Source organism: Candoia aspera, chromosome 2 (genome assembly GCF_035149785.1).
Source record: "Candoia aspera isolate rCanAsp1 chromosome 2, rCanAsp1.hap2, whole genome shotgun sequence".
Taxonomy (NCBI): Eukaryota; Metazoa; Chordata; class Lepidosauria; order Squamata; family Boidae; genus Candoia; species Candoia aspera.
This window is the reverse complement of record NC_086154.1, coordinates 163639301-163667285: the sequence shown is the minus strand read 5'-3', so window position 1 is coordinate 163667285 and position 27985 is coordinate 163639301. Positions and strand designations below refer to the sequence as shown.

Sequence of the window (27985 nt, the reverse complement as noted above, 5' to 3'; positions counted from 1 at the left end):
GAAAACTGAAGGGACTTGTCCTGGAGGTGGCCTGGAGTCAAGACCGACTCAAAGCCACCAAACAAACAAACGAACAAATAAAATCCCTAGAACTGCCATTAATGACCTAGATATTGCTGCCAGCCTGGTTTAACAGAGTGACAAACAAACAGGACCACTGGTTTCAGCCACTGAAAACGGTTCTATTGCACTGTTCCAAAAATATTTTAAGAGGTAAGCTGTTCATCATATGTGAAGAACTTACATGTTTGAATTTTATAAATTATTGCATTGGGATCTTTCTGTTTGCTTGGTCACCTTCTTGCAAACGTTTCATTACCAAATTTGGTACCATTGTCAGTGCTTTGAGACAAAGGAGTGGGTTCTGCCAGCTTTTTATGTGTGGCAGCTGCTCCTGCCTGTCTGGATCAGGTAGGCCAATCATAAACAGGCACATAACCCCAAACAGTCCTGACTGAGACTGAAGGTTTTAGGCAAGCCTGAAATGTAATGGAAGAGCCACTCACTTCTTGCCTTACAATCATAGCTTCTACTTGTCAAAAGATTTCAAAACGGTGACTTGGTTCACACACTGGCCTACACCATGTTTGTTGAACCTGGGTGTGTAAAATAAACCTCAATTGGCTGAGTTCATATGCTCACTAAATCGTTAAGTCCTGATATTCACACATACTAAGTTCAGACAAGACAGTGAGCACAACCAAACAAATGCACACAATCTTAATAGTGTGTGTGAACTGTGAGTAATAAGACCAGTGTTTTTCAATCTTGTCAACTTTAAGATGTGTGGACTTCAACTCCCAGAATTCCCCAGCCAGTTCTGGCTAGGGAATTCTGGGAGTTAAAGTCTATACATCTTAAAATTGCCAAGGTTCAATGAATTAGACTACCCTAGCTAATTTCTACTGACACTATTTTTCTTTTTTTTTTGAAACTACAATCCTATTTCCACTTTGTGAGGTACAAGCCTCAGTATACTTAAAGGTCTTATTTCTGAGTGGATGAATACAAGATTGTGCTGCCAATTCTTTTTTTTTTTATTTCTCCCACAATACAGTAATACTTTGTGGCAACAACTCATTCACAAATCCAACTGAACTGAGAGCCTCTCTGTGCCTTGACAGGCATTGCCTTGTTTTATTTCATATTATAAACAAAAGCAAAATTAACAACTGCTTCTTTTGCACTCTTTTTGTCATTTAGTTCAATGGAAAGATCTTTCTAGTTTCAACTTATGGAAACTATTTATTTTTGCTGCCTTTCTTTGTATCTTTGTTCCCATTTTCTACAAATCAAATTCTACAACATTTGAAGCATATGGTTTAGAGACCATCTTGTCTTTACTGAAAATACTTACAATAAGGATTCTTTCTCTGTCTTCTTGCATCTCCCCTGGCATGACTTAGTTTGCTATTCCTAACACCGAGTTTCATCTGCCATTTTATTGCTAAAGTCACCCAGTTGTGTAATGACCTTCGAGACAGCAGTCTGTTTTCAAGTGCAAAGCTTTCCCTGTTGTAAACGTTTCTAGTTCAATATTCCCATCTCCCTTCCTTCCCTCCTTTCTCTTTTCCTTCCTTCCTTCCTTCCTTCCTTCCTTCCTTCCTTCCTTCCTTCCTTCCTTCCTTCCTTCCTTCCCTCCACGTTTTCCTTTCCACCCTCCTGTTCACATTTTTAGAATACCACTTGATTTCTTACTCATTTGTCACTCTACTCCTCAGCATAAGCAGCCCTAACAAAACAGAGAAAAGAGTTGGAAGCACACTGGTCCATTAGGCAGAAAATCCAAAAAGCAGTGGGGGGGGGGGGAATCTGCTTTTCTTTAAATACTCCAGATTTTGCAAAATGCTAAAATTGACCCTGACCAAAAGGGGGGGGGGAGCTTAGCCCAATGCTCTGGATATACAGTTGCCTGGATCCTCATCTTAACCAAACCTCCCCTCCCCCATTAGTAACTGACAAAAAGACAGTCCCTCTCATTCTAGGATGACTTTGTTTTCTTAAGAGACTTTGAAGAATGGTTTTCTGAAAGGCTTCTGAAAATCCATTTGCACTGAATCAGCTGGGGCACCCTATTTTACAGGCTGCCTGACATCCTCAGAGAATTTGGAGAGATGAGTGAGGTGTCATTTTCCCTTGTTAATCCCACAGCTGACTGTTTCCTGACATAACAATATTTATCTATATGCTTTGAGTTTTTGTCTAGGCTCCAGGATTTCTGGCATTTTCAAGGGAAAACAGATACTTAATTTAGTAGATGAAGATATGAAATTCAATATGAGGCAAAAAAATCAAGACAAAAATACATTTAAAAAAAAGAAATGTAGTTATTAACTGGGGTGATTTGCCCAGGAATGTGTTGGGATTTGCATTTTGAATATTTAAAATAATCTATACATATTACATTCTTATTCCAACAGAATTGCTTCCAGAACCCAGCCTCCATGAGATTCTTGTCACTATCAAGACCGACAAAATGAGGGATGTTCCCAGTATAAAGACAACTCCTTCCATTCTTTTTAACAGTTTTTGTGCAGGAAAATCTCTAGCTAATGATCTCTCATATTAATTAATAGAGGGAAGAAGTGTGCCATTTGGATGTTCTGCTTCAGATATCAAAATGTCTGAGGCAGACCATCATTCCTGTAAGCTCAGTCAGAGAAACCACTTGAGTTCCCATTTCAGATCCCTTCTGCGTTTTCCATGGGATGCTAGGATGTTCAGTAGTTATACAAATATAGTCTTAGAGGCAGAAACAAAGCTGTCCCTGCAGCTGAGAAGAGGTAAGCAGGATTCAGTACCATTATTCAAAACCCCACATCAGGCAAGGTCTGAGTGGAATGGATGGTTACCCTTCATCAGGAGCTGTGGGAGTATTAAAAGCCAGCCGCCAAAGTATGTGCGTGAGGGTTGCTGCAACAGATACTGCCATGCAGAAAAAAAGAATAAAAATAATAATATAAAAAGATGCCTAAGATGATGTTGCTTGGAGGTGTAGGCGTAATCAGGAAACTTTTTTAATTTCTTTCTGTCCACAAAATTGATTGGCAGTAAGTCTGGGGTAGAAAATGGAAAGTAATTCTTTACCTAACACATAATAAATTAAGTTGCAGAATTCATCACCACCACCACATGCAAGCAATTATCTTTAATGTAGGTATTTGTTTAATAAAGAACAAAAAACAAGCCATTGAGAACCTCCACAGCAAGAGGTTCCCAGGCATTTGCTAGCCAGTTTTGGAAACAATGGAGCCTTGCTTTGATACAGGCAGGCAACTTTTATAGATATGGGGGACAAAGAAGTCTTGGAGAGCTTGGCTGTGGAATAAAACTGCTGGTGCTATTCAGATTGTTCAAAGCCAGGCTGTGACTTCTTGGCGATAGCAGCTAATGTGCTGTTTAGAGAAATTCAGCCGTATTTTCTAGCTGGAATAGTAAAGTGAGAGTCTGGTGGTCTCTCGCCCTACGATGGTGTTGCAGATGCTGGCTGTGAGAAGCTGGGAGGTGTTAATCTCAGCCTTACTAGGGAAAAATAGCATGTTTTTCAAGGACTGACAGAGCGGTCTGGAGTGGATCCGATGGCTTAGAACAGCCTTCTCCAACTCAGAGCCCTCCAGAGAGTTGGGGATAACAGGAATCATAATTCCGTTTCTGGTGGACAGCGGAATGTGGAAATCTGTGAACTTGACCCGTCTAGAAAATACCAGAAAGGTTTTGTTCTTCCAGAGCTTTGGAAAAAAGAAGTTGTAGCCCACTGCAATCTCCTTGGGCGAGTAAGTTCCATGTTAACTGCTTGGGAGTAATGTAGGTGTGCTAAGTAAGCATACCTAGAGTCTACTGTACTGCAAATCCTGGAAGCCTAAAGCATTTTCTTCTGTTTAAAAAAGAACTGTTAAATGCGAGAATCAAGCCTGCATGGTGTCTGAATTTCCATCTGCATCCACAAGCTACTGTATTGGGCTTTTTGAGATGTCCCCACAGGATGGCTGGCTGGACAGAACCTGCGTGGCACATTCTCTTGGGCACTGGGGCGGGGGTGGCGGTGAAGTAATTCCCTCACGCCCCTGTGTTGTCTGTCTGTCTTCTTGCTTACCACAGTTGCTCTCGGGCACAGCCGATCTTGGGCGTCTGTGCCACAAGGGATGGAGCCGAAGAGGCTCGCGGCAGGACTGGCAAGCGCTGTTGGAAAAGGCTAGATGAGACTGCTAAGTATCACCGCCCAGAGGGCTGCCAAATTGCTGTTTTTTAAGGGACGTGCTTTCCTTGATCGCACGAAACATCCTTGATTTCTGCCAGCTTTCACACGCACACACACTACACAGAACAGAACGTCCCTCCTCTTCAGTCTATCAAGAGCCACCGTTCAGACGCCCCACGTTCTCCCCCCGCACGGTCAGCCTCCCCTGACATCGCTTCACACCAGAAAACCCCGCAGAAGCGAACCGCGGAGCCCACCGAAGAGAGCGCGCGCGCACACTCACACACGTTTTCCGCGAACCTCCTCGGGAGACGTCCCCTCCCCGCGGCTCTTCAGGCGGCTCCTGCGCCGGACCCGAGCCCCCCGCCCGGTCCCCCTCTCTCCACACTCCCTCGGCCCCCGAGGAAGCGAGGACGCCGCCCAGCCCCGCTTGGGAAACGCTGACCTACGAGGAGCGGCGGCGGCGGCAGCCCCTTCTGTGGAAACAGGAGACGGCGGTTCGCCGAATGAAGCCGACGGAGCAGGCGAAGAACGGCGGGCGGGCTCGCAGTCTCCGGGCAGCGGCGGGCGAGCGAGCTCTGCCTTCCCCTTTCTTCTCCAAGCCCGGAGGACCGAGCCAGCCTCCAACTCACCTTGGCGGGCGAGCCGAGGGACCCGGCTAGCCTTGGAGGAGTCCAGCTGCCGCTCCCCTTCTTCCAGCTGGCGTCGCCTTCCATGGCCAGGCAGGCTAAGGAGGCAGAGGCGGTGGCGGGCCGCCTGCTCCAGCCTCTTCCCTCGCAGCGGCTGTCTTGTCTGTCCGTCTCTCTGTCTGGTTCGCTCACACGTCGGTCCCTGTTAACCCTCCGACTGCTGGCTGAGCCCTGCGCTGCGTGCCACGATAGGCCGCCCCCTCGAGCGACTGACTCGCGCGTGGGGTGTCTGCTGCTCTCGCTGCTGGCGAGAGACTGAGCGGGCGGAAGAGCGGCGGGCAGAGAGGGACGAGCGCGCGGGGCGGGCGGGGTTATCGGCGCAGGGGGAAGACCCTCGGGCGCCGGGGACAGAGAGCACGTGGGTCCCACCTTTTGGGGACGGGCGTGTAGCGGTTGCAAGCGAGCTCCCTCCCCGCCGCTTGGAGTTCCCCTGGACGGCGTGGGGAGTGGTGCTGGTGGGGGCTAACATCTTTGCAACCAACGTTACACTTTTCCCACGGACAGAACCCCCCCCCCCCCCAGTTCATCCCTGCTAAAGGACTGCTTGTTTGTTCAAGCAAGGTCGGATTCTTTAGAGCATGACGCTGAGCACACGCAAAGTGTGCAGTCTGCTGTCCGCAGGCCACACCTCTGGATAGCGCGAGAGAGCTCTCTCCGCTTTTGGGACGACGGAGTCGCCCGCCGCCCTCCATCCAGGGCCAAGGGGCCGGGTAGCTCCCTTTCACAGGCTACGGGCTGACTGCAGCCCCTGTTGGGACTTCTTGCGGGAGGATCCGCGTGTAGCAATACTGCCCTCGGTCTCTCCCCCCCCGCCCCCCCCCCGCGCTAGTCTCGCCGATTCATTTCGGTGCCCCTCTTCCTTCTCTCTCTCAAATCCTCCCCGGCAGTCCAGCCTCTTTCTCGTGCGTTGCTATGGAGCGATGCGTCTCCAAGGGACATACCAGGCAGCACCTGTGGCTGAAACTGTCTCAGTTCAGCCTCCGAGCCAGTTTGTCCGCTGGGGAAGGGGTGGGGCTGAAGCCCCCTCCCCTCGCTAGGGGAAGAAGAGGCCAAGAACGGGCGGAGGGGGGCTAGCGAGGCAACAATTAAGCGGAAGAGCGAGCTCGGCCGTCAAGCTCTGCCTTGCACTTTCTTCGACTCCCGTTCCTCCGCCGTTCTGATTTTTTTTGCACAACAAAATGCTAAGCGTTTCTCCTCTCTGGTGCTCCTCCGACTCCCGACTCTCCAGTCCTGCCTTTTCCCTCCAGCCCAGCCCCACCTCCCTTGTCCAGAAACGTCTCCCAAGCGCCTTGCCGTGGGAGGGAATATTTTTCCCCAAAGCATCACTCCACTTTTCTCTGCCTCTTTTGCAAGCCTCCCCTGTCAAAAACGAGCAACCTGCCGTGTCAGGTTCCCCGTGGGAAGAAATGCCGGAGCCATCTCGCGCCAGCAGGTGAGCAAGGAACCTGCGTGGCGAGGCCGAAGTCTGGGCCGGTCCCTACGCTATGCTGGGAGGATTTCAGCACTGCGTTTGGCTCCCCTAAAATACCGATATGAGCATCTCGAGAACTTGTTATTAGAAGACACCAGGCTTTCGGTCTACCCATCTGGAGCTTCTGGGCTCAGACATTAATGGGGTTTGGCCTGGCTAATTCTTGGAGGGGAGATCTCCAGGGAATATTCGAGGTGTAGGAGAAAAACAGACAAGATGCTGAGGCCACAAAAATATTGAAATCACCAGGAGTTGAAGGCGGCTATACTGTTCTTGGAGACTGAGAAGTAGTTGGGTCACTTTACATTGTCCCCAACAGACCCTTCAGATATTTATATGTTAAAAACGCAGTGCAAAAGTGGCAAACATCTGTTTACGGACCCTGGGGCCATGAGTCTTTCAGGAATGGTGAACCACTGCAGCATGTTGTTGGTTATACTGTTAGCAGAGAGCCAGTTTGGTCTAGTGGTTAAGGCAGCGTTTCTCATCCTTGGCAGCTTGAAGGTTTGTGGACTTCAACTCCCAGAATTCCCCATGGCTGGCTGGGGAATTCTGGGAGTTGAAGTCTACACATCTTCAATCTGCCAGGGTTGAGAAATGCTGGGCTAAGGCATCAAGCTAGAAACTGGGAGAAGTGAAAGGATGGCCTTTCAGTGGCATATGCTTGTAATGTTTTGGAGCCTTGTGACTTACCTACACCTATGAGCACTTGCAGCTTAATCACACTCAGTGCTTCTAAACACTTGTGCACACAACAGAAGTACTGCTTGCTAGATAACTCTACTGTCCAAGGTGAAAACAGCAAATGTTAACTTGATGATTGTTAATATCAGGACCAAAGGATCAAGCCCACCATCACATCACAACCGTGTCTCTGAACGCAGAGATGGTCTGTGACTTGAAAGTTCTAAACAGAAACCCATGCTTTTGAATGATGCCAATGCCAGTGGTGAGTTCTGTACTTTTTCCATTCAACCCTGAAGCAGAGAGAATCTATGATTCAGTGCTTTTAAAGGGATTCTCTTAAAATATCAAATGCAAGGCTAGTCCAGAATTACCGTATCCAGTTTTTACTCATCTGTCTGTATAAGTCATTTCTTCTCCCCTTTCTTTTTTTCTTAAATTCTCTCTCTGCCCTTTCTGTGCCCCAGTTCTTCCCACTATGGCTGGCCGGTTTGCCCATTCTCCTCCTACCTCTTGATCACTGTCTGATTCCTGTCACCGCCCAGCTAGCTCTGCACAGAGCTTCTCCTCGGTTTGCACAGTGGCCTGCCTTTTTAAAATGTATACATTTACTAACTGGCAGGGCTTGCTCTGAAGCCCACAGAAGACCCAAAGGCATTCTGGGGAATTACATGGCAGGAAGCTTGAGCCTTTGTAATCTTTTGTTTTGCTACTTTTTTCCCCCAGCCATGCCTATGGGTGCCATGTGGGGGGTAGAAGATGTATCAAATCTTTCAATGCCTAGAAGAGCTAAATTGTTTGTTTAAACACCGTGTCAGAACTTTACAATAATTTCTATTCCCTGTGTGCATTTTGTATTAATTTCCCCTAAACTCTTTGCAAAAAGCCAATGGTGATAATTATAATTTACTCTGCTTCTGTTAGATATCTGAAAGCCATAGCAGCTCTCCAGCTGACTTAAACCTTGTTTTCTTAAGTATTTTTTAAATGTAATGACTATGCTAGCCTTCGAAACCCACCTTGCCATCTCACTAAAACTAACACACAGGAAAACCATAGGGGCTAGAAACTTTTTTTAAAATAACAAAATCCAAGGGAATTAAGGTCAGTGCCTATTCAAGGCTTCTATACTCTCCCTAACCTGCACAGAGTCACACAAGCTGAGTGATATGCAGCCAGTCACATGATGTTGCCCTTTACTGGAGGATAGGCAGCTAATTACTTTTTACTCACCAGCACCAAGCCACAGCTGTTACATTACAGTATTTGTTACACTTCAGATCCCTGCAAAGTGAAACAGCTACCAATTTAGACTACTTGGCTTCTTTGTTCTGCCCTCTTTTTACATTTTGTGGAGAAAAAAGTGAGCAATAATTGGGGCAGAATAAGACTTGGCAGAGAAAATAATTTTGAGTAAAAGCTGTTGCATTTTTGAGCTGCATGGCCAAGCCCCTCCTGGAGGAATTCAAGAGTTATGTCATGCGTTCTGCTTCGAGAAGGAAGAATAACAGTGCAGTTGTTGCTTGGTTCATTATGTACTGCTGTGGGATTTCACATCTCTTATGGAGGATTAGATCCCTGTACTGGTACCTCTCCAAACTCCGTGGCTGAGACAGGACCAGAAGCCTCTGTTCAGTTCAGTTCAATTTTATTACGGTCACTGACCAGTACAAGATACAATTTATATGTGATATTTCACATTTTATATATGGCATTTTACTCTTTTTATTACTCTTCTTAAAATTTTACATATCATATTTTTATAGACACTTATATTTGATAGAATATTAGTCGTGATAATGCAATTAATAAGATCGTTTTCAAATTTGATTAAGGGGCTCATTTACATTGTGATCTAAACATATGTTAACATTTTAATTGGAACTTGCAAATTCAGATTTAAAATTATTTTAAATCAGATGGCTCATATCTTAAGGCTAAGGCTAATGTGTATATCTTTATAGAATTGTATCTTGTACTGGTCAGTGACAGTAATAAAATTGAACTGAACTGAACTGAAGCCTCTGTTTACAAGGCTTCTGATCCATGTTGGGAAGCTAAAGCCAGAAAGGATCTGAGGTTCTCCTGGCATACTGGACTGGGGTGCACAGGTGCAACCGGGAGGGAGCATTCGGGCTATTCATGGAAGAGAGTGAGGAAGTCACTTGTCCATGAATTTGATTACAATATGTGGCCCATCTTTTATATGTTACTATGGCATGACAAGGCCTTCTAACCTGTTTGGCATGTTGGCCCCATGTTGGAACCAGAACAGTCCAAAATGTATTTCTTTCCTAGCATGCATCTCAGACACAACCTCTTTTCCCACATACATTTATTCAGTTAAAACAGATTGACCCTGTTATGTTATGTGAGTCATTTAATAGTAGGATCATTGGGAAAGTGGTTGGAACTACCAGATAATTTTCTGATTTTTAGCTAGATCTCTGACATCAAAGAAGGAATGTATTATTTGCCTGAGCAACAGAATGCAGGTTTTCACTTACCTCCTCTTTTTTGAAAAAATGTATGCAACAATTGGTCTGAAAGGAGAAGAACAGGTGAATGCTCTCTTTCAGACCATCAGTTCTGCAATAAAGACAGCACGTGCTCTGGAAAACATGATCCCATTGAAGCAAGTAAGATAAACTAGCTTGGTTAGATTGATTTTGTTTACTTTATTTGAGATTCTGTATATTGGTGTGGTTTTTCTCACTGCCAGCTGATACTGATGGGAGGGGGAAAAAGCCAGTGAAGGCAGTAAAAAAAAAAAGGGGGGGGGAAGAGGTGTCTTCTCTCTTCTAGTCTCTCTTGTCATGGGTGACAGGAGAAAGTGGGCAGAGAATGTGACTGGTTCCTTTGGTATCAATTCTCCTATCCCACAATCAGCAATTGTTGCTTATATAAAAAAAGGAAAGGGAGGTGAGAAAAATCCTAAATAAAACTGCTGCTTGTGACTCAGCTCCTTTCATGACTCTTACCTGTTGTGTTTTTAAAACCTATATTCAATTTGGGTTATGACAAAATGGGGTGATGGAGGAGGGACACGGGAAAGAGCTTCAGATGATGGACAGACTTCTGCACTCAAACCCAACCCCTTCCTCCCATGCACTGTGACTGGTGGATGTTTTTCCTGCCAGCTGTTGTGCAGAAGAGGGAGGGCAGCGGAGCTGGGGGCTCAGCCAATCACTTTACTTATCACATGTTGCACACATATAGTCAGGACAGTACCATTCAGCAGTGAGTCAGAACAAATGGAGAGGCAGAATAGAGATTAGCAATAGTGACAGCAAATTTCATAGCACAGCTGGTATAGTTTTCTGTCAGCTGAGGGACAGGTGGAGAGCCATTTAACTCAGCAGTGGGAAAAGGCCCTTTGTCTTTACTTATTATTTACCAGTGTTTGGATTCATATTTAATGCAAGGTTGTTGCTCCCTTATATTTTATTTTTCAAAGTGTGACTTTTCTTAGTTTTCTTTCTTTTTTAAATTAATTTGCTCACTGTGTTGAACAAGCAGTTAGGAAATGGAAAGGCAGAGTAAAGTCCATCAATCATGAACGAGCACTAAGTCTGTAAATAGTTTTGTAATAAAGAATTAGGGAAGTTAGCAGAGATGCACTGAAGTTGTTACACTACAATGGAAAAAAAAAGGTGAAAGAACCCCTGTGCAAGCACCGAGTCATGCATTGCCTTCCCCAGTCGTCACCTTCCCCAGCAAGCTGGGTCCTCATTTTACCGACCTTGGAAGGATGGAAGGCTACCTGAGCCAGCTACCTGAGAATCCAGCTTCTGTCCTAACAGCCAGGAAACACGCTGAGACAAGGAACTGGTCTCTAATGTTTATTGCTAGTACATAACAGGAATCCTAACAAACTGAAGAAGTGTGGGAAAAACCCAGACATATAAACCCCAAAGGTTAAGGCGGTCCCGATCTGTGTCTCTTTGAATGGCTGACCAATTCCTCAGTGCTACGCATGCGCTTAACAGTCTGGATGGGAGCCCCCTGCTCGCCATCCTTACTCATGACAGCTTCCTCTGGGATCAAACTCGGGTCGTGGGGAGAGTTTCGGTTGCAATACTGCTGCCTGCCACTCTGCACCACACAAGGCTTATACTACAATAATTATTAAAATAACTCAGAATTTTCTCATTAATGATGGAGTTAACTATTACCACGTCCCTCTTGGATTCAAATCTGTGGCCATGATTTAAGTACTAGAACTGTGCAATGTTTCTGATTCAGAAGCAACCTTGGAGCATGCAGACACTTATGTAATCCTTGGGAAATGATGCAGCTGCTTTAAGGAGTTGCAGACAGGTGCTCTTTCCTCCTGCTATACATTCCAGGGCATCTTCTTGACACAGAAGCAGAAGCATTGCACAGCCTTCAGTATTTCTTCCAACATTCTTTCTGATGGGACAGTGCAGTGACAATATTAACCCTGTCTATTACTGATATATCAGTGCAACAATGGTGGGATAATGCTAGAAGGCACTGTAAATCACTATTGTGGAAATGGGTCTTAAAACTGTAAAGAATGCGGTATATTTGCAAATGTAGCTATTATTTAATAATAGCTGCCTATTTAATTCAGGCTATTTCTTTTTTTAAAAAAAACAAGCTTATTTCATTGCTTGGGCCATGCAAGAACTTGATTCCTAGAGAAGGAATGGCAAGGAAGAAAAGGGGAAAGTAAAAATCAAGTTGAGTTGTGCTTGACTCCTGATGACTCTATTGACCCATTCCTGGAGCTTTCTTGGCAGCAATATGAAAGTGGCTGGCCTCTGTCTTCAAGGATCTTTTAAAGCTCCCTTTCCTAGTTTGCAGGCCAGGGATTTCCTGGTAGTGTGCTATCCAAATACTAAGTCTGATCCTGGAGGTTCAGCCAAGGTCAGCTTAATGCTACCTAGCCCTGGGCAGATGCATTTTAATTACAAGTATGTGGCATATTGTGGGATGCGGTGGAGCAGCGGGTTAAACTGCTGAGCTTGCCGATCGGAAGGTCGGCGGTCCGAATCCACGTGACGGGGTGAGCTCCCGTTGCTAGTCCCAGCTCCTGCCAACCTAGCAGTTCGAAAACATGCAAATGTGAGTAGATTAATAGGTACTGCTTCAGTGGGCAGGTAACGGCGTTCCGTTTAGTCATGCCAGCCACATGACCACGGAAGTGTCTACGGACAAACGCCGGCTCTTCGGCTTTGAAATGGAGATGAGCACCACCCCCTAGAGTCGGACACGACTGGACTTAATGTCAGGGGAAACCTTTACCTTTACCTTATGTGGCATATTAAACACAAGTAATTTCTCCTTGTTGGAGGAAAATTCTGAGAGTGCCTTGGACTGCAAGAAGATCAAACCAGTCCATCCTCCAGGAAATTAAGCCAGACTGCTCACTTGAGGGAATGATATTAAAGGCAAAACTGAAATACTTTGGCCACATAATGAAAAGACAGGACACCCTGGAGAAGATGCTGATGCTAGGGAGAGTGGAAGGCAAAAGGAAGAGGGGCCGACCAAGGGCAAGGTGGATGGATGATATTCTAGAGGTGACGGACTCGTCCCTGGGGGAGTTGGGGATGTTGACAACCAACAGGAAGCTCTGGCGTGGGCTGGTCCATGAAGTCACAAAGAGTTGGAAGTGACTAAACGAATAAACAACAATTTCTCCTTGAGTTAAATTAAATGAAATGGTAATGTTTCTGTTTTTGCTGATTTGATTTCTTTTATCCAAATGCCTAGATATTCTTCTGATTAATTTGAGTATCATTGACTTTTATGAATCTGCAGACTGTCAGGCCAATATCTTGCAAACGGAGTGGTTTTTGTTGGGAACACAGGTATAGTGATGGCTTCAGTAAGACTTCTCTGCCACTGACAGGCAATAGGATTGCAGATGCTGGGTCTTGTGGAATCAGCCCCATGTTAACTAAGCATCTCCCGTGGAGCAAGCAAAGGAACAGAAGTCTGTAGTTGGAGGGAGCAGTTCAAGAATAATTCAAGGAGAGCAGCTGGAAATGTTCTCTGCGCTGTTGCCGGCAGGAAAGGCCTCCTTTCCCTGTTATTTTCAAGGAATGGAGCTGAGAAGTTCATCCTGCATCTGTGGACAGAAACAAATTGTAGGAGTAAGTGTGGCTGCATTGGGTAGGGAGAGGTACAGCTTATTAAAGTCTGGATTTCCATGGGGGGGGGGCAGGTCAAATGACACTTTGATTTCCATGCGAAACGAAAACAGAGGCTGAATCATAGATTGTCCTTCAGAGCATTAATGAAAATTTACTTCCCTCTACTGATGTATCTTGTTCATAGGAATGATGTCCTACACTTCTGAAAAGGAACCTTGATCTTTATTCAGAAGGAATGTTTTTTACAATACATCTTTGGACAGTTTTATCTGTGACTTGGGTCCCAGATTTGTTTTATACAATTTATAGCAGCAGTGGAGGAATTAGAAGAAGCTTCTAAATATCTACTTCAGAAGTATTAGTCAGCAGATTATTTTGATACTGTTTTCTTTGCGATATGTGCCTTCAAGTCTACTTTTGGAAAAAACTGTATGGATTATCCATACTTATTTTACAAAAATTGTAACAGATTTTCAATGAAGTATGGATAATCCTCTAGTTTTATTGTATGCTGTCAAAGACAGGAGAAGATAAGAGAAATTTCTCACCAAACCTTGCAGGCATTCCACTCTGGCTGGAGAATAGTTAACTTAATGCTCAGCTCTTTTGTTTATCAAGTGTGAATTTGCAACAGAAATTGACTTTGGGGAGATAATTCATTATTTTTAATGAAAAGAACAGAAAAAAAATAATGTTTTTAAATGAGCAGGTTTATTTATATGTTTGCAACTACATCACATAATTAGAATTTTTAAAAATCAAAAGCAGAAAAATGAGAATGCTGCCTTTAGAGTTGCAAAATAATAATTAAACACTGAACTTTAGGCTCAGTTCTATAATCAACCAAAATAGTTTAAGAGGACATTTTTGCTATGGAATAACAATTCTAGTGTTCATGCTGGTGTAATTTGAGGAATGTACAAAAACTATTTTCAGAATTAAAGTGTAATAATTACTTTTGTGACATGAGAATAATGGGGTGGGATCATGACATATATGTACGTGGGAATCTTGCAAATTTTGTATAGAGGTTTCAAAATTCATGCTTGGCATCTACCTCTGGGATAGCAGTCTATGGGGAAAAAAGGGAAGGGATAAAAAGAAAGAGTAACAAATGGTCATTATGGCACTTGTCTTGTACTGGTGTAGACTATTGTAACAATAACCCCTGAGTGACTTTCTGATCATACAGAGTCTGTATTACATCGTAGTATTCAGAAGAATTGCAGGATATGAAACAGAATGGATGATGGTGAAGACATGCATCGCATCTGCAAATAGTCATCTATCATAATTATTTCATATGGTTTGGGGATTGTTAACATTTGCCCAAGTGATTGAGTGTCCAAACCCTTGGCCTGAAGTGACCAATTTGCTGAGTCCAATACTCCAGCTGTTCCATTTGTCAAATCAGTTTAGTTGTTTCAGACTAAGAATTAGACATGGTTCTTGTAACTACATTGTCTCAATCCTGGTCCATTGCAACCACAGGCAACTGAACTAGCAGGAGGGCAATTGGCTCATTGTGTCCAGATTGTGACAAACACATTATTGCATGAAACTGCAGAGCATCATAAAGGAGATCTATAACCTCTCCTGAAGAAGACTATTCTGGTCCCAGAAGCAATAGATGGAAATTGTCTAGTTGTCCATGCCTCATTTTGAGGGAAATAGCAATCCATCTCCAGACACTTTTAGGAAAAAGGTTCTCCCCAGTTGTATACAATATAGGCAATAAGTGAAAGCCAGCCTCTGGTGAGTCTGATGGTTGTTTTGCCCAGTCAAGGACTGCCAGCAAATCATAAGTTCTCTAGGGTTCAACCAACCTTCTTAACAATACTTAGTGGAATGATAAAGGCACATTTCACCAACTTTTTTGTTTGTATAAATGGGATTACAATGGGAGAGGCCCCTTTAGAATACAAAAGTTAAATTTCATCTATTTTGGCCTCTCAGCATGAGGTCAGTGTATCTGATGCTTTAGGGAGCACTGTTGTGCTCTAGTAAAACTAGGGGTTTGTCACATACAGCTTCTAGACCTTTTTCAGTCTGGTTCCAGATCTGGGCTTAGTCACCCTGATAGTTCTTATCTGGTAGATGACTTCATCAGCATGAACATTTATTACTCTTTTTTAATCTTGTGATGTCTTTTGCAACCACTGCCCTTTCTTTGGAGAGGGAGAGAGAGAAGGGGAAGCATCCCTGCTTCTCTTGTTTGACTTTTCATTGTAATATCATTGACCATGGTTCCTTATTGGATCATCACTATGAGTTAGGATCAGGAATATTATTTTATTTATTTATTTTATTTTATTTTATTTTCTATCCCTCTTTTATTACTTTTATAAATAACTCAAGGCGGCGAACATACCTAATACTCCTTCCTCCTCCTATTTTCCCCACAACAACAACCCTGTGAAGTGAGTTGGACTGAGAGAGCGCGACTGGCCCAAGGTCACCCAGCCAGCTTTGTGCCTAAGGCGGGACTAGAACTCACAGTCTCCTGGTTTCTAGCCCAGCACCTTCACCATTAGACCAAACTTGTGACAACAATAGGAAATAACATATTATCTGTAATGCTATTTAACATTTACATGAAATCCCAGGAATTGTCATTTGAAGATATAGAGCATCGATATGCCAGAGATCCTAGCAAAATATTTCTGTCATGGCTGAATTAGGAGATGCTGTGCAGATAATAACTGGATGGGGCCAGTAAACTGAGACTGGATTCTATGTGGGTCCTACAGATGGTTGCTCTCCCAGTCTAAGTAATTTTCCTGGTCTAAATGGGATAATATTGGAATTTGATATATACCTAAGTGCAATATGAGAAAAGCAATAAAAATATAACACAGTATTGATTGGTACCAGCAGTATAATAATATAATAATCAATTTAAAACATTTTCTAATCCCAGACTACCATAATTTAAATCTGTATCAAATTCTGTCACAACTTCAGAAATGTCCTTTCTAAACCTCAGGAGACTGGACTCCAAATGTAAGGGGAGTCTATTCCAAAGAGTAGGAACTAGATAGGAAATGGCCATTCTGAAATGACCCTGATTGCACAAATGAGCTGAGCGCACAGAAACATGAATTGTAATAAAATTATTCAGATAACTAGGTGTTACTGTATGCATGACCCAGAAGGTCAGTACCAACAATTAAAACTAGTAATGCTCCTGAAGACCCAGCCAATGTAAGGGTTGATGGAAAGAAGTAGAGGTGAATTGGAAGAAGAGAGATTCAAGATTACACAAATCATGCTATGCTGGAAATGAACCAGAAGACAGAGAGCAGATACGCCTATCAAAAAGCTACTGCAGGTGAGGCGTCCCTTGGGAGCAGGAGCCTGGGAGTTCTAGTCCCGCCTTAGCCATGAAAAGCCAGCTGGGCGACCCTGGGTCCGTCCCTCTCTCTCAGCCCCCTCACAGGGTGGTTGTTGTGGGAAAAAGAGGAGGAGGAAGGAGTATTAGGTGTATTCGCTGCCTTGAGTTATTTATAAAAATAATAATAAAGGCGGGATAGAAAATAAATAAATAAATAAATAAAATATGCCAAAGTTTCCTAGCTTACAGCTGTTTAAAAAGACAGAATATTTAGAAGATGAAAATTACAAGATCCTGTTGTTTTACTGATGAAAGACTTTAAAGAAAGTTCCTTGTTGATAAGAACTCCCAAATCTCTGTCACAGAAAATATCCACAGCTGTTGGTCCTGAAAAGAAAAAGAAGCAAAAAAAGAAAAAGAAGGTTGTTCTGGTTGAAAAACAATAAGCTCAGCCTTGCCCAGACTGAATCTTAGGAGGTGATAAGACATCCAATCGGAAACTCCAGCGCAGCAGCTGGAGAGGAAAACATCCCGTCTCATCCAAGACCAGGGCAGAAGAATACACATAGATGTCATCAGTGTAGATGTGACAGTGAAACTGAAAAAAAGAAATTAGTGGACCTAGTGACAAGTGTACAAAGGGGTGGTCCACATAGCCAAGTAGTTCCATTGTGTTCGGAGGCCACCAACTGTTTCTGGAGGGCAAGAATGGACGTAGGTGTCATCTACTTTCCCCCAGCTCACCATAAGTGCAACCTATGCCCATATATTCCTGCTCTGTGTTCAAAGTAGTATTTTCTGGCTTAGTCTGGCTCAAATGATGCTGTCTGTTTTGCCGGCTGTGGCTTACTTCCTCCTAGGCAACCCCCTGCCATGTGATTGGCTGCTGTGTGTAGCAGTGCCAGAAACACCCACCCTCCTGGGCCAATAACCACTGCCCTGCAGGGCCATTTGGACCTGGACTATTGACTCTGTGGTTTACTCTTGCTTCACCAATGAGCGGCTTTCTTCTTTCACAAGTTCACACGCAGAACAATGAAACACTTTCCCTCTCACCCCCTTTTACTGATGTCAGAGAGCAGGATCAATCATTCTCTTCTTTCTCTTTTTGAAAGGTTGAAGTCAAGATAAAAAGAAGGAGGGAGAGGGAAAGAGAAAGAGAGAGTGAGGGGCAAACAGATTGTGTTCCAGAGAGTAATCTCTGCTCTTTGCACATGGAAATCTCTAACATTCAAAAGGAGATGGGACTTTTAAGTCTGAGGTGGAAGGAAGCAAAGGGAAAAGGAAGATGTGCAGGTAAGGAAGGAAAAATCAAGTGTAATACCAAGTTCTAGATTTTCTCTTCGGGAATGGAGACTTATGTTGCCTTCTAGCAACTGCTCCCTTGGCCCCCAGAAGTTAGGAAGGAAGTGAAGCAAGCTGTTTTACAAGCCACCGTCCTGCTCTCAGGTGCCATCTCACACCCAGCCCTCCAGTTCAGCCCAGAGGCTGCAGAAGAGAGAAGTTAGGGGAAAAAAATGAAAGGGAAAAGTGGTCTGCCAACAGGCACAGATATTCTTGCAAACAGTAGCCCTCACGTGCCTGCCCTCAGGCAGAGCCAGAAGGAGATGCTCCAGGGATGGGAAGGCACAACAGCAGGGGAATTGTCCAATGGAAGCCCATGGCAGTCTGCAGTCCAGACTGAACACTTCCCCAGTTGCTAACGAAGCTAACATATTTGCACAGGAAATGTCTAAACTAATTTAGGACCCAGCTTGCATCCGCACAGGTCAGGAACAACACGGCAGGGTGCAATTACCCAAAGTGAGCCAAACAGAACCTAAGCCCAAGCCCAAGCCTGAATAGCCACAGGTAAATGGAAGAGCAAAGAACTCTCCATGAAACTAAACCAATGCAACAGAAAATGTAGGAATGAAACCAATGAGAAATGCCAACTCAGTATAACTCTGATTAAAATGTGTCAGTAAAATTATTCACTGACAAACAGAGAAGAAATTGGGATGGAACCACTTGTTCCATAATCATACAGTTCTGTGGAGAGCCGTGGAGATGGCCTTGAAGGAAATATCCAGAAGCTGTTACAAAAACAAAAATGGCAGAAGCATTCCTTGAGCCCTAGGAAAGGAGGTAGTATTAGGAAGAGATGATTCACTGGGGTATAAGAGGGAGGGGAGGAAAAATATAATCAGACTTGCAAAATTCTGTTAAGAAGTCCTATCTCAATAAAGCTAAATTCTGGTCTTCTCGCGGAGCCTCTTTCCTGATCCGGACAACCTCGAAGGGCTGTCAGGTTCCTTCTAAAGGGTCAGGTAGGAAACTTAGGTGAACTATCATTGTGACTGAAGGCTTAGGGATCTGTGTTGACAAGCAGAACTTTTACTACCTTGGTTGGTAGCATTGGCTTTGGTCCCCGTCAGGGATAGCTTAGTCTCTACGGGTCTGTGTGCTGATGTAGAGAAACAGAGAACCTTGATGAAGGAATGCAAAAACCATTAAGAGAAAGTAAATGACAACTCAGTCCTGAGAAAGGAGAAGGTATGAGAAAGAGACTTGAAATAACTTTGCCTTGAGGCAGAGAGATACTCTGCTAGGCTTTCAAGATTGTGTTGTTATACCCTACCACAGTAAAATAGTGTTCCTGAAAGCCTTGCTCTGTTTCCTGACCTGGCTACCTCAGAGGGCTGACAGATGGTAACCTCTCATCTCTATTATTGCAAGGTGCCCTAGATAGGGCTGCCTTTATGCAAAATCTGGAAGCTGCAGCTGGTGCAAGCTGCAGAGACAAGATTGCATTTTGCCTTGCTGCAGCCATATAAACCACCACTGAAAGAACTGCTGATTTGTTCTCGGATGGGACTGAGATTACCTAAACAATTTCAGACCAGAATATCTAAGGTAATCTGTCCTCCCAGCGCAGTTGCTATTGCGGTTATGATGTGGATCTCCTCTTGTCACGTCCACTTTCTAGAATAGCTTCCCCCAGAAAGAGCAAGTGCTGACCCAGCTGCAGTTCAGGCATATGCTGAAAGCTTTTTAAAAATTCAACTCAATGTTAGGAATTTGTGGAGATTAATGCTTTAATTTATGGCTACGTATTATGTTATATAATTATGCTTGTTTTTATTTATAATGCATGTTTATATTGGGATTTTATTATTGTATACCACCTGGATATGGAGTACATGACAAGCAACATGGAAATATTTTCTATAAGTATACAAGTAAGTCAAGAGATATAGAACAGCTGGAAGAGCACCTGTTATGGATGAAAAGACTGTATATGTGAAGGGGGAGAAAGTACTTAGAAGCGGTATGGTACTCACCACCATCAAACAACAGATTATCACCTAAATATATTGGTACACTATTGTATTATTGCAGGAGATGAGAGAGAGTCAGACAGACAATACAAAATATGGAGCATGAGCAGAGTTTAATATGAAATGGCAATTGGACCTATTCTTTAAGTCCTTCAATCAATCCCTCCATTCTTACATCACAACACTTTGGGTGGATAGCCCAAAAGGAAGGTGAGGCTGGATGGAGAAGATGGGATGTTACATGAGCTCTCCCATGGTTGCAGAGGGAACCTTCTGATCTCTTTTGGATTAATAAGCTCCCGTGATAGTTCTTCTTGGAGAGAGAGGGTGCTTCTGTTATGTCCAGCTGCCTGATGTTCATAGCTCTAAATGTCCATTCTCTCAGCTTCTCCATTATATAGAAAGATGTCAGTGCATTTGCATCCCAGACAAGGAGATCAGATCCCTAGTCTTCTTTTTTCAAGCCCATAAGCTGGTCAGTTGATTGCCAGGAATCTGGTGTTGATCTAGATCAGTGCTTCTTGAAGTGTGGTCCTAGGACCCCTGGGGACCCCTCAAACCCCTCTCAGGGGTCTGTGAAATCAAAATTATTTGCCAGTCTATGTTGAAAAATAATACAACGTTATGTATTATTTTTAATATGGTAGATATCAATAAATATAACCCATACAAACAAAAGCTCTTTTGGGGTCCTCCATAATTTTAAAATGTGGGAAGGAGTCCTGAGAGAAAAAAAAGTTTAAGAAACACTGCTCTAGATAAATCTTTGCTTTGGAAACATTATCTCCTGCATGTATGAGTATCCTCATACATGCAGGAAAAAAATCTGATGGAAAAAAAATCTGTTATGAGAATTTTGTTATTCTCATAATTTGTCTTTGCCCATTCCAGGTGGAACCAGTTTCGCACAATAGTCTGGTGCAATAAAGGCTTCACTTCCACCTACAAAGACATTTCTTTCCTTGCCTTGGCATTTATTTGGTTTCTGTGTAGAGGTGACTTTGGTTTTATTATCCACAGCTGCTGAGCAGAAGGTTCTGACCGTACATCAGCCATTTCATGAGTTTCCACTCATGTCTTCATTTACTCACGAAGATGGCTGCCTATAACTCAATGTCACCAGTTGCTGTAGTATATATGAAGTGCAGGCTGCTGATACTCACAACGATAGTATGAGATGCTGATGAAGCAGCATCCTTAGCTTTTCTTCTCCTTTTGGCTTCAGTGAGAGTAAAGAGTCTGTCAATATAGCTGACGTATGTATAGATACTGTATATAGAGATATATCTGTAAAGTATTCATGGCATTTCTGTGGCATCCTGATGGAAGAATAGCCACATGGGGTTGATGATCTGTGGACCTTCAGGGCAATTTCACTGGCAATATGTGCCATCATAGTTGTCTACACTAGCAGAATGAGCCTTCTGCTGCTTCCCAGTGTCATTCAGACAGTTGCTCTTCAGCACAGAATTGCATCCTGAGGCATGTGGCAAGTGTACCGGTTTGACTATATGAGCAGAATAATCACAGATATTTGTGACATTCCTAAATTGGAATCAATTCCATGAAAGCCATTTTTGCATCTTTCTCATATAATGTTCCTTTCTGGCATAAATCAAAGGTTCCCTGAAACTAGCACAATATTCACAGTTAATTTTTGTATCCCATCTTACTGTCTGTACCTGGTGACTTACAACAAGATTTTAAAACATAAATGAAATATGCATTGAAAAAATCATTACAACAGTAATAGCAAAATAAGGTTTTGGCCATTTGTTCCAGACTTATGCTCTTGAGAAAATTACAAGCAAAGCAGCAGGGAAATGGCTATTTCAGTTGCTTTTCTAATCTCAGATCCAGCACAAGGTCCTTATCTTCATCTTCAAACTTATTTATTTATTTATTTATTTATTTATTTATTAAATTTATATCACTGCCCATCTCCCCCAATGGGGGACTCTGGGCGGTTTACAATAAAATAGCACTAAAAACATAACCACGTAAAAATTGCCATTAAAATATACATAAAAACAACTGTAAAATCCAAGTGGAGATGGAACACAATCACTAAGAGGTGCTATGGCGCCAGCCATCCCCAGTGGAGCTATCACTCTCCCCCTCCCAAGCAAGGCGGCAGAACCAGGTCTTCAGTTTCTTCCGGAAGTCTGAGAGTGAGGAAACCTGTCTCGACTCCGGGGGCAAGATGTTCCAAAGGGCACCACTGCAGAGAAGGCTCACCTCCTGGACCCCGCTAGATGAAATTCCTTTACTGATGGGGTCCGTAGCATGCCCTCCCTGCCTGACCGGGTGGGACGGGTCGATGTCATGGGGACGAGATGGTCCCTTAGGTACCCTGGACCCATGCCATGTAGGGCTTTAAAGGTGATAACCAACACCTTGAATTGGACCCAGAAGCAAACTGGTACCCATTGCAGCTCGCGTAACAGTGGTGTCACATGGGCTGATTTTACAGCCCCGATAACTCCGTGCAGCCACATTCTGGACCAGCTGAAGCTTCCGAATGCTTTTCAAGGGTAGCCCCATGTAGAGCACATTGCAGTAGTCTATATGGGAGATGACAAGGGCATGAGTGACTGTTTGGAGGGCATCTCAGTCCAGGAATGGGCGTAGCTGGTGCACCACCCGAAGATGTGCAAAGGCCCTCCTGGCCGCGACTGCCATCTGCTCTTTGAGCAGGAGTCGCGAGTCCAGGAGGACCCCCAGGTTCCGCACTGGTTCCGAATGGGGCAGTGCCACCCCATCCAGAACCAAAGATGACAACTTCCTGGAACCCGAGGGGCCATCAATCCACAGGCACTCTGTCTTACCAGGGTTCAGCTGAAGCCTGTTGTTCCCCATCCAGGCCCCCACAGCCTTCAGGCACCTGGAAAGGGTGGAGACCGCATCACTTACTTCACCCGGGATGGAGATATATAACTGGGTATCATCAGCATATTGATGATACCTCATCCCATGGTGATGGATGATCTCACTCAGTGGTTTCATGTAGGTGTTAAAAAGGAGAGGAGAGAGTATCGAACCCTGCGGCACCCCACAATGGAGGGGTCGAGGGCCGGATCTCTCCTCTCCTATCACCACCAATTGGGAACAGCCCTGGAGGAAGGAGGTAAACCAGTGCAAAACTACACCGCCCACTCCCAACCCCCTGAGCCACTTCAGAAGGATACCATGGTCGATGGTATCGAAAGCCGCTGAGAGGTTCAAGAGAGCCAGGATGGATACACTCCCTCCATCCCGCTCCCGCCAGAGATCATCCATAAGTGCGACCAATGCAGTCGCCTTCCCATATCCTGGCCTGAAACCTGACTGAAAGGGGTCCAGATAATCCGTTTCCTCCAAAATTCTCTGGAGCTGCAGTGCAACCACTTTCTCAACCACCTTTCCCAAGAAGGGAAGGTGGGAGGCAGGGCGAAAATTGCCCAGTATAGTAGGGTCCAAGGATGGCTTCTTGAGGAGGAGGTACACCAGCACCTCCTTAAAGGCAGCCAGAAACACCCCTTCCCTCAAGGATGCTTTAACCATCGCCTGGACCCAACCACAAGTCACTTCCCGGGCTGATTTTCTCAGCCAGGAAGGGCATGGGTCAAGCTGACATGTGGTAGCATTCACAGTCCGGAGAATCCTGTCAGGCCCAACAGGATCAAATCGTTCCCAGATAACAGGGTAAGTACATTCCCCTGGCATCTCCCCAGACTCCGCTTCATGCTTAGAGTCCAACTTAGAATGGATCTGAGTGATTTTATCCTGCAGATGCTGTGAAAACTCTTCTGAACGGCCCTGTAGGTGGGTCCCTGGATCTACCTGACCCAGAAGAGATCGAGCGATCTTGAACAGGGCCGTTGGACGGCATTCTGTGGATGCAATAAGAGTGGAGAAATATTCACATTTCGCCGCTCTTACTGCCACAAGGTAGGCCTTAATAGCAGCTCTAGCTTGTGTTCAGTCAGATTCAGTCTTCGTCTTCCTCCAGCGATGCTCCAGACATCTCTTAACCCTCTTCAAAACCCTCAACTCCTCCGAAAACCACGGGGAGTGACGGGTTGAACGAGGCAAGAGAGGTCGCACAGGCACGATTCTGTCCAAGGCCCTGGCTGCGGCCCTAATCCAGGCCATGGCTAAGTCCTCCACTGGACTGTGCAGCAGGCCCTCGGGAATAACCCCCAGCTCCCTCTGAAACCCTACTGGGTCCCTCAGTCGCTGGGGGTGGACCAATCGAATGGGTCCAGCCTCCCTGAAGAGTGGGGTGGCACAATAGAATCTCAGGGTCACCAGGGCGTGGTCTGGCCATGACAATGGGGACAGATCTAGCTCTCCCCTCAGATCACATTGCCACTGCTCTGACAAGAAAACCAAGTCCGGAGTGTGACCACTGTCTTGAGTCGGGTCCCGAATAATCTGAGTCAGGCCCATGGCCACCATGGTAGCCATGAACTCCCAGGCCGTCTCTGAGGCATGTCCCAGGTATGGCAGATTGAAGTCCCCCAGAACCATAAGCCTGGGGAACTCCACTGCCAACCCTGAGACGGCCTCCAGCAGCTCAGGCAGGGAGGTGGCTACGCAGCAGGGAGGCTGGTACAGCAGCAACACCCCCAACTGTTCTCGGGATCCCAGCTTGAAAAACAGGGTCTCACAACTGGCCACTTGTGGAGCAGGGCCCCTGAAGGCCACTAAAGATTCTCTGATGACAACTGCTGCCCCTCCTCCCCTGCCCTGGTGTCTCGGCTGGAGCTACACTTGAAACCCGGGCGGGCACATCTCAGAGAGGGCTACACCCCCTTCTGAGCCCAGCCAGGTCTCGGTGATACATGCCAGGTCTGCCCCCTCCTCTGTGATTAAATCACATATTATCAAACACCTTCCGTTTCCTTATATCTCTGCATGTACACCCCTTTCCATTCCTGCTGCTCTACCATCCTTCTTCTTCTGAAGGTCCCTGTCATGAGTACTGATGGCGAGCAGGAGGGGGCCTCTACCCAGGGTGGAAAACGCATGCGTAGTACTGAGGAATTAAGCAGCCATTCAAAAAGACAAAGATCAGACCCGCCTTGACTTTGGGGTTTATCTGGCTGGGTTTTTCCCACGCTTCTTCAGTTTGTTAGGATTCTGTTTTATGTAGCAGTAATAAACACTAGAGACCTACTCCTCGTCTCAGCATGATTTCTGACTGTTAGGACATCAATCCTAACGAACTCCTACTCCCATCGAAAGAGGGAGGAACAAAGAAAAATAAAGAAGAGACATTTGGAAAATGTCTTCGGAAAACCAGGAAGTTCGGCAAGCCATCCAACAATTGGCAGCAGCCCTGCAACAACACCACCAACAAGTAGATCTCCAGATCAACACATTACAAGCTGCCATGCTACAGCAGTTACAACAACCAGCTCCGATCAACCCACAACCAGTGCCAGCAGCAGCAGCAGCAGCTCCACCAATAGTCTTGAGATCCCAGGGCAGTCTACCAGAGAAGTTTGGAGGAGAAGCAGGACAGTTGAGAACCTTTCTCACACAGTGCACAATGTTTTTCGACAGCAGACCGGCAGAGTTTCCCACAGACAGAACCAGAGTCACCTTCATTCTAAGTCTGCTAAAGGGACCAGCAGCCAAATGGGCTATTCCCATGGTGGAGAACAATGGCCCAATTCTCAACGACTACCAGAATTTTCTGGCAGGGTTCTGAGCACACTTTGACGACCTGATCAGAGAGGTCACTGCCAGCCAGGAAATTCGGAAGCTCAAGCAAGGCAACAAGAGAGTGGGAATCTACATTGCTGATTTCAAGCTGTTAGCAGGAGATCTGGACTGGAATGAGAGTGCCTTGAAAGATCAATTCAAACGGGCTGGATGAAGAAATTAAGAATGAATTAGTGTGCCAGGGAACACCAGCTACCCTGGAAGCCTTATATCAGTTGTCTGTGGTCATAGATGCCAGGCTAGAAGAGCTCAGACAGATGCAGCCGGGGAGAGGAAGGGGCATCAGGATGCTTCCAGGATTTCCAGCTCTCTCCACAGCACTTCCTTACTCAGGACCAGAGGAGCCAATGCAGATCAGGGTGAGCAGGAGGCTTACTTCTGAGGCTGAGAGACAGAGAAGGAGAGAGAGAGCCCTCTGTTTCTACTGTGGAGTCCAGGGGTGAAAGCTTGCCCAGTGAGAAGCCAAGCAAATTCTGTAAGAGCCCCAGGGCAAGCAGCTGAAACAAGAGCCACCTCCACCTCTACTTCCAACCAGGGAAACTCCGTCGGTCTCCCTCCACAGAGCTCAGCAGGGAGACCATCAATCAATTAAGAAGGGCTCATTCCGAGGATTCCAGACAATCCTTTTACTACTTACCAGTCATAATGCATGTAAACCCAGAGCACCAGGTCAAGCTAGAGGCCCTCGTGGATTCCGGAGCTTCCACCAATTTTATTGATCTACCGACCGTACAAGACTTCAACATCCCAACCATAGAATTGCCACATCCCATAGAAGTGGAGACCATTGACGGCCAGCCCCTCAAGGCAGGGCCGATTAGAAGTTTCACAGAACCTGTGCAACTAACAACGGGAGACCACACTGAGTGGATCCAACTTTATGTTACTGCATCACTTAATGTGCCTGTAGTCCTGGGCACACCTTGGCTGAAGATCCACAACCCATTGTTGAACTGGACTACGGGAGCAATCTCCTTCCCAGCTAAGGAATGCCAGCACCACAAGATTCAAGCCGCTCTCCTCTCTCCAGCAACCAACGCACTCACGGAAGCAGGGGGGGGTCCAGTTGCCAGCCAAGTATGCAGATTTCGCAGACGTTTTCAGCGAACAAGAGGCCACAGCACTACCCCCCCATAGGGACTGTGATTGCACCATTGAGTTGATACCAGGAGCCAGGATTCCAGCAAGGAAACAATATCCTATGTCCCCCAAAGAACTAGCCACCTTAAAGGATTACTTGGATTCTAATCTCCAAAAGGGGTTCATCCGACCATCTACTTCCCCAGCGTCTGCTCTTACCTTCTTCGTACCAAAGAAGCCTGACCCGTTGGCACCGGCAAACCAGGAGGCACCCATGAGAGTGGTACATGATTTCAGTTCCCTCAATAAACTCACGGTCAAAGAAAATTACCCACTCCCCCTAATATCTGATCTGCTGGATCACTTACAGAAAGCATGCATTTTTACTAGGTTGGACCTCAGGAATGCATACAATCTGATCCAGATGAAAGAGGGGCATGAATATCTGACTGCCTTCGACACCAGGTTTGGTAAATTTGAGTACCTTGTTTTGCCCTTTGGCTTGTCTAATGCAGGAGCCATATTTTCCCAATTTATGAATCAAATTTTCTCTGATTTACTAGATAAGTATCTGGTCATTTATCTAGATGACATATTAATATTCTCTGAGGATGCTACAACTCATGTAACTCATGTACGTAATGTCTTACAAAGACTGAGAGAGAACAAGCTGTTCACCAAGCTAGAGAAGTGTGCCTTCGATTTAACAGAATTACATTTCCTGGGCTATAAGGTATCAACAGAAGGCATATCCATGGATCCTTCTAACGTCCAGGCAATTCTCTCTTGGCAACCCCTCTGAAATGTGAAAGATGTACAAAGATTTCTAGGGTTTTGCAATTTTTACAGGCGGTTCATAAAAAACTTTAGTGACAGGGCTAGACCCCTCACACAGCTTTTGAAGAAAGGATCAAAATTCATTTGGGGGGAGAGAGAGCAAGCAGCCTTCCAAGAATTCAAGCAACTCTTTGCATCCCAGCCGCTGTTAAAACACCCTGATCCCACGAAGCAATTCATAATGCATTCAGATGCTTCCGATATTGCCATTGGGGTGGTGTTATTGCAATATACAAACAAAACTGAGAATACATTACTTCCTTGTGCCTTTTTTCCACGCATACTCTCACCAGCAGAGAGAAACTATGATGTTTTTAACAAGGAGTTGCTAGCAATTAAAGCAGCACTCCAAGAGTGGAGGCACTGGCTAGAAGGTGCAACCTTTCCTGTGAAAGTTTGCACCGATCACAAGAATTTACAGCTTCTACAAAACACCAGATCCCTCACCCCACGCCATATCAGATGGAGCCAGTTTTTCTCCTGTTTCAATTTTGTTATTTCTTATGTTCCCGAGGCGCAAAACTGCTTGGCAGAT

General features: G+C 45.0%; 1 protein-coding gene across 2 annotated transcripts in view; it reads right to left on the bottom strand.

Moving 5' to 3' along the window:
* Positions 1-5389, bottom strand: part of PIANP (PILR alpha associated neural protein) — a 32690-nt gene extending 27301 nt beyond the window's left edge. For both annotated transcript variants that reach the window (XM_063294682.1, XM_063294681.1), the window contains exon 1: positions 4831-5389. The gene's annotated coding sequence lies outside the window, so the exon portion shown is untranslated. The remainder of the gene's footprint in view (positions 1-4830) is intronic.
* Positions 5390-27985: the final 22596 nt, after the last annotated feature.